Source organism: Prosopis cineraria, unplaced genomic scaffold (genome assembly GCF_029017545.1).
Source record: "Prosopis cineraria cultivar Desert tree isolate PC_DT_omini unplaced genomic scaffold, ASM2901754v1 PC10, whole genome shotgun sequence".
Taxonomy (NCBI): domain Eukaryota; kingdom Viridiplantae; phylum Streptophyta; class Magnoliopsida; order Fabales; family Fabaceae; genus Prosopis; species Prosopis cineraria.
Window position 1 is genome coordinate 33,903,970 of NW_026555341.1, and position 9,560 is coordinate 33,913,529.

The 9,560-nt window shown below is 32.9% G+C and overlaps 1 pseudogene; it reads left to right on the forward strand.

The window, feature by feature from the left end:
- The first annotated feature begins 1,216 nt into the window (after nt 1-1,216).
- LOC129322579 (protein ASPARTIC PROTEASE IN GUARD CELL 1-like) lies at nt 1,217-8,267 on the forward strand (annotated as a pseudogene).
- Nucleotides 8,268-9,560: the final 1,293 nt, after the last annotated feature.

Sequence of the window (9,560 nt, forward strand, 5' to 3'; positions counted from 1 at the left end):
AAGATTTGTAATCAATGTTACGATAGGAGACGGCAAACTAATCAAGCAAGGTTGATTCTTGCTATGGTGTTTAGCTGCGGTTTCTTAGTTGGCAACTATGGAAGGCTCAATGTTTCTCCCCTAGAACTTGGCTATTAAGGCTTTGCTTTATGGCTTGAAATACAAAAAGATTCACAACCTATGCTATTTCTTATTCTTCTCCATTTACAAAAGGCTTCATGATTTTACTATTTGTCTCCATATTATTCTTCTCCATTTTCTTGGAATAGTGACTATTCTTCTCTTCTTGCCTCAACATTATTCTCTATATGTTTCATTCTTTCTCATCGTCTTCATGCAAGCAGATTTTGCGCCCTCACGCTATCAGACTAATTGAAAGAGATGGTGGGTTTTTCTTATTTCCTAAAAATGATTTTTTTATTATCCAACTTAGCTCACTTGCTCCCCATATTACTAATCTATGTAGTTGCCACATTGTTTTTTTGTTAGCCTTGTCAGCATAATTTAATGGTGTTAATTTTTTTTATGAGATTAAAGATTATTTAGATAATTGTAACAAACGTTAAGGACTGAAATGATTAAAACTTAAAGTTCAATGACCAATTTTTTTTAAATATAAGTTAAAGGATCAAATTGATAAAACTCTCAAATATAAATGACTAAAAGTTAGTTATCCTAAATTTTTTTATGAGATGGGAGGCCAATAACTTCAAACAAACAAAGCACCCTTGAACACGTTGGTACTCCTCATTTAAAACTAGAATATTAATATGATCAAGTTTAAAAGAGGTGGTAGTGCTTGTTGTATTGCTATCTTATACATTAACTTTAAACCTATTACAAGTTTTGTTTGAAAATGTTCTTCATCCATTAGCCCTAATTCTTTCATTTTGTTTTGCCTTAGAGCCATATATACTCATATGGATCAAGAATTAGATAGATCATAGATTCACTGATTATTATGGCTTTTTATGATTTTCCACAAAAAGAAACTTTACAACTATCTCTTGTAGAAGCATCATTTTATTCAGCCTTTAGTGGCCGCTATTTGTTTGGTGCTTGAGAATTTTGGTGCTGTTTGCTTTAATGTTTCCCATAATAAATCTTATTTTTTCTCCCCTTTTCATTTTATGGTTACTTAGACTCATGCTTTGTAAGTGATCTTCATTTTATTTAATTGATCTTTTTATTAAAAAAAAGAACACCATATACATAGATGGCGCTAGAGTTGGTGCCTATGGCCCCCTTAACATATGCGTGCATAGATTCGCCTCTGCACTTAACACTATAACCTAAAAAAAAAAATCCAATCGAATGGTTGTTGGAGAAATTAGGGTCAGATTTGGGGAGGATATCAAGTTGTAGCTTTACTTTTTGTAGTGCCCTATACATCAATCCAATATGGAGATGGAATTTCTTTCGTAGTTCTATATCCAGTTCTGCTTATATCAGCTTGACAAGTTCAGTTTCTGAAAGTGGCATGTGACACTTGCTCCTCAAACATTTAAATCTCACCAAGTATTGGTTTGTCGTCTCTCCAGCCTGTTGTGTGAGCTTGTAAAGTTTTGCTATGCTGACCTCCAGCTCTACTTTATAGAACTGGATGTGGAACTTTTGAACAAACAATTACATATAAAGGATTGAAATGCACCATCATAAAACCTTCCTTTTAACTCATTATTTCATTTATTTTTTGATGAAATCTTACATATATAATATGAATACTCATTGGATAAGAGGATTTGAAGCATTTATAGAATTCAGGTCCATGGCATTCTAGCTAGTTATTATAACCTCACTAGAGCTCTAACTTGATTGTGTGTTTGCCGTTTGGGGAAAACTTAAATACATTTAATTTTATATACTTGATATTTTTTATCCTATCAAATTATATAAATAGATTTTAATACATTTATAATATTAATAATAAAAATTTATTATAAAATAAATAATAGTATATGAAATATCAACCGATCTTAATTTAATTAAAAATAAACACTTTATGTAGCTAAATATATATAAAATTTTGTTATACAACAAGCCCTATTGAAAAGCTTGCAGGAGGGCAATGATCAATCAATATATAAGATGACGCACGTCTTTATGGCCAGAATCTGTAAACCTTCCCAAGATCAAGAAGATTTTTTTTCACTAATAATTAGTCAAATGACTCTCTTGTTCGCTGCCAAATGCAAAGCTTACCCTCTATCTTCCCAATAATACTAATCTTTCATTCAAAGTTTCTCCCTCATCCTCGTGTCTTGCTTTTTGTCACATTTTTACGATATGATCTTCATTAAACACCCTAATCCTTCTCTCTGTCACCTTTAATGGCCAAATCAATCATTCCTCTCTTTTTCCTCATCACCTTCTTCTTCTTCTCCATTTTGCCATTACTCCATTGTCAAATAACAACCACATTGCTTCCATTCAAAACCCATACCTTAAATATATTCACCACCAATAACTTCGCTCTTCACCTTCACCTTTACCTTCATCTTCATCTTCTCTCTCATATCTGGCAATCTATACTTTAGAACCTTCTTTCATGAAACTTCACAACACAACTATACTTACAGGTCACTAGCTTCAGCTTGACTCGTGCGCGATTCTAAATGAGTCAAATCCTTATTAACTCAATTAGATCGAGCCATGAAACTAGAGGCTCTTGTTGTTTCTAGGATGAGTCTATGAAGCGGTGAGTACTTCTCTCGAGTTGGAATCGGTAAGCCCCCAAGTTTCACTTACATGGTGCTTGACACCGAAAGTGATATCAGCTGGATCCAATGCTCACCATGCGCCTACTACTACCCTCAAGCTGACGCCATTTTCAAGCCAAACTCATCAGCTTTGTACTCGCCGCTTTCATGTTAGTCTCATCAGTGCAAGGAGTTGTATCCCTCTGGTGACAGCCTCAACAACACCTGCCGCTATGAGGTTTTTAACGGCGATAGATCCTACAGCATCGACAACTTTGTGACAGAGACCATTACTATTAGCTCGACCTTGGTGAAGAACATAGCCTACAGCTGCGGCCACAATAGTAAGGGATTGTTTATTGGTGCAGCTAGCTTGCTCGGACTCGGTGGCAGCTCGCTATCTCTCCTTTCACAGCTTAATGCTTCGTCTTTCTCTTACTGTCTAGTGGATAATGACTCTAAGTCAAGCTTCACTCTTGAGTTTGACTCGCCATTGCCTCTGAATGCTGTTATTGCTCTATTACGTCGTAATTATGGACTGGACACTTTCTATTATGTAGAATTGATTGGACTTAGCGTTAGAGGAGAGTTGCTTTCAATTCCAGAATCAAGTTTTGAATTGGACGGTGATGGAATGGGTGGGACCATGGTGGACTCAAGGACCACGATGACGTAGCTACAGAGGAAAGTGTACGACATGTTGCGTTAGACATTCGTGAAGTATATGTACAGCTTGCCGTATGCAAAAGTTGTGGGTTTGTTTGATTCCTACTATGACTTGTCGTTAATGAACAGCATAAAGGTTCTAACGGTGTTGTTTCATTTCCCAAAAGGGCAAGAGTTGGTGTTACCAGCTATAAACTACGAGCATGTTTGGATTGCATTGTAACCTCATTAGAATGGGAAAAATTGAGGTTAGGAGGTAAAATGGTAAAATTATCTTGTTTGGATCAGCAAAATCTTTGAACCTCAGTTGGCATGAAAATGTGTGTTGAGTCAGAAGCTCACTGCCCTATATTTTTCTTCTCAGCATTCACATTAGTACCCATTAAAAGCAATAAAATGCATTTTAAATTCTGATGCGTTCTCTCTCTTATCTCCTATCTTTCGAGCTGTGCTTAGCTTCCTGTACGTGTTGCTTTTATTCCCGTGACCTCCCCATCTACTCTAAAACACACACCTCAAATCTCGCACAAAGCTCTACACACCTCAAATTTGCCTCCTTCAGTTAGTCATTTGCTCCCTCCGGCCAATCTCCAACTTTAGTCATCTACGTCCAACTAATCTTCAGCTTACTGCCATCCTTTCTAGTGTCCACCGTGTCCCTACTCTGGAGTGCTTCTTCTTCCCATCGCCTCTCAATCTCCACCGTGTCCATCGGATCTACACTTCCCATCCCCGGATCTGCTCTCCATTGCTTGTCTCTACCAAGTAATGTTCATCTTTTTTCATCTCCTTCTTTGCTTCCTTCTTGTCGTGCTTTGCTATTCATTCTTCAAAGACTATTTCTACCTAGACCTGTTGTGCTCTACTATTCTAGAACTGATAATGCTTGTTATCCTCTTTACATTCCATCCCCTTTTTTGTTTACGTTAAAGCAGAGGAAGACCTGGCATTTTTTTTTCTGGAACTCGAGTTGCTGGTTTTTGTTTTCTTGGCCTGTTGTCCTCTATTGTTCCAGAATTGATCTATGCTTGGTCTCCTCTTTATTTTCCATCCCCTGTTTCCTTTATCTTAAAGCAGAGGAAGAGCTGTCATTTTTTTCCTGGATCTTGAATTGCTGTTTTTTGTTTTCTTGATTTGTTGTGCTCTACATGCATGCGCATAATGAAAGACTGATAATGCTATTATAATATTGGTTTTTATGGCCGATCTTTTGGAACTGAAGTTACTGTTATTTATAATGTTGTTATATGAATATGGAAGCTTGAAATTTGAAAGCAATCCCCTGTTCATTCATTCCCTGTTCATTTTATTTTTTGGTGAGTTGAAAGCCTCATGATATTCTTGAAAAGGTGAAAACAGCTTCCTAAAAAACGCATGCATGCTGTGCAAATTGATTCTATAGTGCTGTATGAAAACAGCTTCCTGGAAAATGCATGCATGTCATATTTTTAATGTATTAATTTGATATTTATTTTCTTACAATTTATTATATTACATATTTATTTTCTTAATTTATTCTTTTAAAGTTTAAAGATTCCAAAATCTATTTCTTAATATTAGTCTGATAGGATAAGAGAAATTAGGAGTTAGCTGGGTTTATTAAGAGAGATGATTATTAAAAGAGATGACCGTAGCTAATATTGTTGAAAGCTTAAGATCTGATTACAATCCCTTGTTCATTTTCAAGGATACATATATGTAGAGATATTTATTAATTTTGCATGTTTGTGATGACTGGCTCGTTTGTAGAACAATGAACAACAACAAAGAAAAAGCTGTGTGGAATTCAACCTTGACAGAAATTTTCATTAAGGAATGCTTGGAGCAAGTGTATAAGAAATAAAGGAAAGGAACCGCTTTCAACAAAAATGAGTGGCAGGCAATAATTGAGGGGTTTGAGGCAAAAACAGGAAAAAGGTATGAGCGAAAGCAATTGAAAAATAAGCTAGATAACATGAGGAAAGAATAAAACATATGGCATAAATTGTTTTTAAGTGAAATCGACTTAGGATGGGACAGTGACAAGAATATTCTTAATGCTCTAGATGAGTGGTGGGAGCGAAAAATCTTGGTATGGATTAGTTGTTAAGTGTTTTTAAGATTAGAATTTAATTTGAGAATTTTAATTGTTGGTTATTTGAATCGTCGTAAGAAAATCCTCTTTATGAAAAATGTAGATATAAAGGTTTGAGATTTGCAAGGGAATTAACTTTAATATTCAAGGATGTCCTGGCAACTGGAGAGACACTTTTTTTTATCATCTGCTACCTAGACCCAAATAGAGGATGATGATGATGATGAGGATGTATACTGCCCTACTATTGACCTTCGAGAAGGCTTCGGTGATAGTGAAGAGCAGCTAAATTTATCTGACACCGCAGCACTTACAGGGGTCATCGATGAGCTGTTGGGCTTAAATGTCACCATAAATACCGGTGAAGCCAATGGTGACGGAAGTCAAGGCAAGAGAAAGAGGGTTGTAGGCATTGGTGGAAGGAAAAAGCAAAAAGTCCCTGCCTCAAAGAAAATAGCAGATGCGATGAGTGAAATGGCTAAGGATAATAGAGCTAGAACAGAGACAGTGAACAAGATTTTAGAAAATGACATAAGAGTTTCTGAGGTTGTGGCTTACCTAAATGGACTCCCAGAAGTTTTTGGTGATAAAGATTTGCATTGGAGATGTGTCAATCTTGTTCTGTACAAGCCTATGCAAGATGTGTACTGGCAACTTAAAGATCATCCTGATCACTTGGTCAATGGTTGAAGCACCAAGTCTACCATCTACCAGATTTTATTTCAAAAAATACATCTGGATGAATTTTTATTTAGGCTTATGATGACTTGACTTGTGTTTGACTTGTAGTTGCTTTATTTTAACTTGTGTTTGACTTGTAGTTGCTTTATTTTGACTTATAGTTTGCTATGCAAATGATGACTTGGTTCGTAGTGAATATTTAACTCTTATCTAATGCTTATCTTATGTTTTATCTTTTATGTTGTTGAATAATATTTATATACTATATACTTTATATCATATACAAATGATATTTACATACTATTTTACCTCAGGTTTAAAAATCATGGAAGATTCGAATGAATGTATGTTAGGTTGGAATGAAGGTTGAGATGTAGATGTGGCTCATCAACTACTTCCCTTATTACAGCAAGATATAACGGAGCAAGAAGAAATATGTCAATTAGTTAGTAAATATGTGATGCCATTTGCGTGTAAAGAGCCACAGAGAACTAGCATGCAAACAGGACAAATATGGGTCAATGAGATTTTGCAACATTATCCTGATCGTTGTTATGAAATGTTTCGATTGGAAAAATATTTGTTTAGGCAACTATGTGTGACACTAGTTGATCTTAGTTTAAAGAATTCTAAAAAAATGGGAGTTGAAGAAATGGTTGAAATGTTTTTAAATACAGTTGGACATGAAGTTGGTAATAGGATGATACAGGAATGATTTCAGCATTCAGGGAAAATTGTCTATAGAAATTTTGATTAAAGTATTAACTGCCTGCCTTAACCTTTCTAAGGCAAACATAAAGCCACTTAATCCTTTGTTACAACAATGTCATTCAAAAATTCAAAATAATCCACAATATTGGCCATTTTTTAAGGATGCTATAGGAGAAATTGATGGCACTCATGTGCCATGCGTGGTTAGTGTTACTGATCAAATCAAATTTATTGAAAGAAAGGGATATACAACATAAAATTTTATAGCTGTATATGATTGGGACATATGTTTTACTTTTGTCATTGCGGGATAGGAAGGTACGGCTCATGATGCTCAAGTATTTAATAATGCCATATTAACTCCTTCAATGCATTTTCTGCATCTACCTCCAAGTATATTTTATTAAAGTCACTATAATTATTATTGCATTGATTTAATGTTGGACAAATTTACATCACTTTCTTTTATTTAATAGGTAAATATTATTTGGTTGATTCTGATTATCCAACATTAAATGGGTATCTTGATCCATATCGTTGCGAACGTTATCACCTTCCAGACTTTAAGTGAGTTGTAGGATTTGCAAACAATAATGAAGTCTTCAATTATTATCATTTAAGTATAAGATGCACTATAGAAAGAAGTTTTGAAGTGTGGAAGAATAGATTTGCAATTATACGAAAAATGTCCAAATTTAAATATAAAACACAAGTTCAAATTGTTTGTACAACAATGACAATACATAATTTTATTAGGAGAAATTCAATTACTGACGAGCAGTTCGTACAAGTTGAAGATGAAAGTGTAGAAGTTCAGGAGGAAGATATCGATATTACTAAAGCATCCTCATCAAATCTACCCAGATCATCAAGACAGATGTAGCGTATTCGTGATACAATTAAAAATCAACTTATAAATCATATCAATTAAATATTAATTTATTTTAGGTTTTCATGATTGCATATCTAATATATTTTACTTATTAGTTGTGATTTTAAATTTAATATTTTTTATTTATTAGCTAGTAAAAAATATAAGCATATTTATTTAATATTTAATATTTAAGATAAAAAATTTTATACTTATTTTTGCCATTAAACATCTCAACTGACTTTTAAATTAAACCATTCAAACGAATTTTAATTTATTTGACTGACTTTTAAAAAAATGGTACTTAAATATAAATCACATTACATCAATTAATATTTTTTTAATATTAATTTATTAATTTTAATTAAATTTTAATTTTAATTATAAATTTTTTAATTCAAACACACGCTACCTCGTACCGGTTGACTCGGAAGGAAACGTTTTGCCTTTCGTTCGCGCCAACCCCATCAACGTTGTCAATTACTGGCAATGTTCAGCAACAGGGGACACGTGTCAGTTTTGACCCGACAAACTTCTCGTTGGCTTCCCTCCAAATAGTTGGTAATTTCGTCTTATGGTGGGTCCCACTTTCTGTGATTACAGTAATACATTTCCAAGTGCAAACTACAAAGCTTTTATCCCATGAGTGCCAAGTCAGCTCTGGCCCAATGTTCCACTTATTTTCTTGGAAATTCAATTTAGGAAAAGGGCACTGCCATGAGATCTCAATTTAGGAAAAGAATTATATTTTCGTGAAACATGAAATAACAAGGGTATAATATTTTTATTTTATTTCTTAAAAGAATAAATATTATTGAAAAAAATTAATGATTTAATTTTCATAATTTTAATGAAATTAAAACTTAATTTTTAATTTTTAACTTAGTACAACTCAGTTTTAATAATTTTAAACATTTAAAATATTAATTTTTTATATTTTATAAAAATAAAATTATAAGGACTACCTATTTCTTAAAAATCAAGGACTAATGTTTTAAATTAATAAAATTATAGGATCGACATACGATGCGTAAATTTTATGAATTATGTTACGATGAAGTCAAAATTATAGAAATAAAAAAAATATAGAAATCGAGTTATAATTAAATTAAAATTATAAGAGCTAGATGACTAATTTTTTATTTTTGATTTCATTTTGTATAGTAAACAGTTAGATTATTACTGCCTGATCCTTCAATTTATTACATGTATAAAATTTCAATGAACTCATTTTATGCTTCATTTTCAAATTCAATTAATTTTTTAGGCAAAAAAACTTAATTAATTTGAATGATTCTGACGTCGCACCGAAAGGTTCTTCTTTATTGACCCATTAAAAATTTATCACGTACGATGTCCTTGCACATTGATTTGGTCCTTCGAATTTTGATACATCAATGGTCTGGTCTTCTAATAACTTGCGAAAGAAGTTGATTGAATTGGAATAAAACGGTTTTAATATGAAATGGTCAAAAATGGGTTTTAATAATACGGATCTCAATGTTTGTCCAAACGTGTAAAGTTGACCATTCGTGATCTTTATCTCAAATGGGAGGGTATCGTACATAAAGTCGAAGATTTGGTTTCGTCGGTAAAGGGAGTATATTCCCTTCAATTCTTATCATAATACATTTTTAATTATTTTAGACATCTTAAAAAATTTAATATAATAAAAAAGTAAGATATATTTTTATTTTTATCCTTAACTTTAAATAATAATATAACTAAATTAAATACTTTTATGCCAATAAAAAAAGGATAAAGTTGAGAAACGTAGTTTAATTATTATAAATATTATATATTTTGGATCAAAAAGTACATTTTAAAAGTGTTTCATAAATAAGACTGGAGAGAGTAT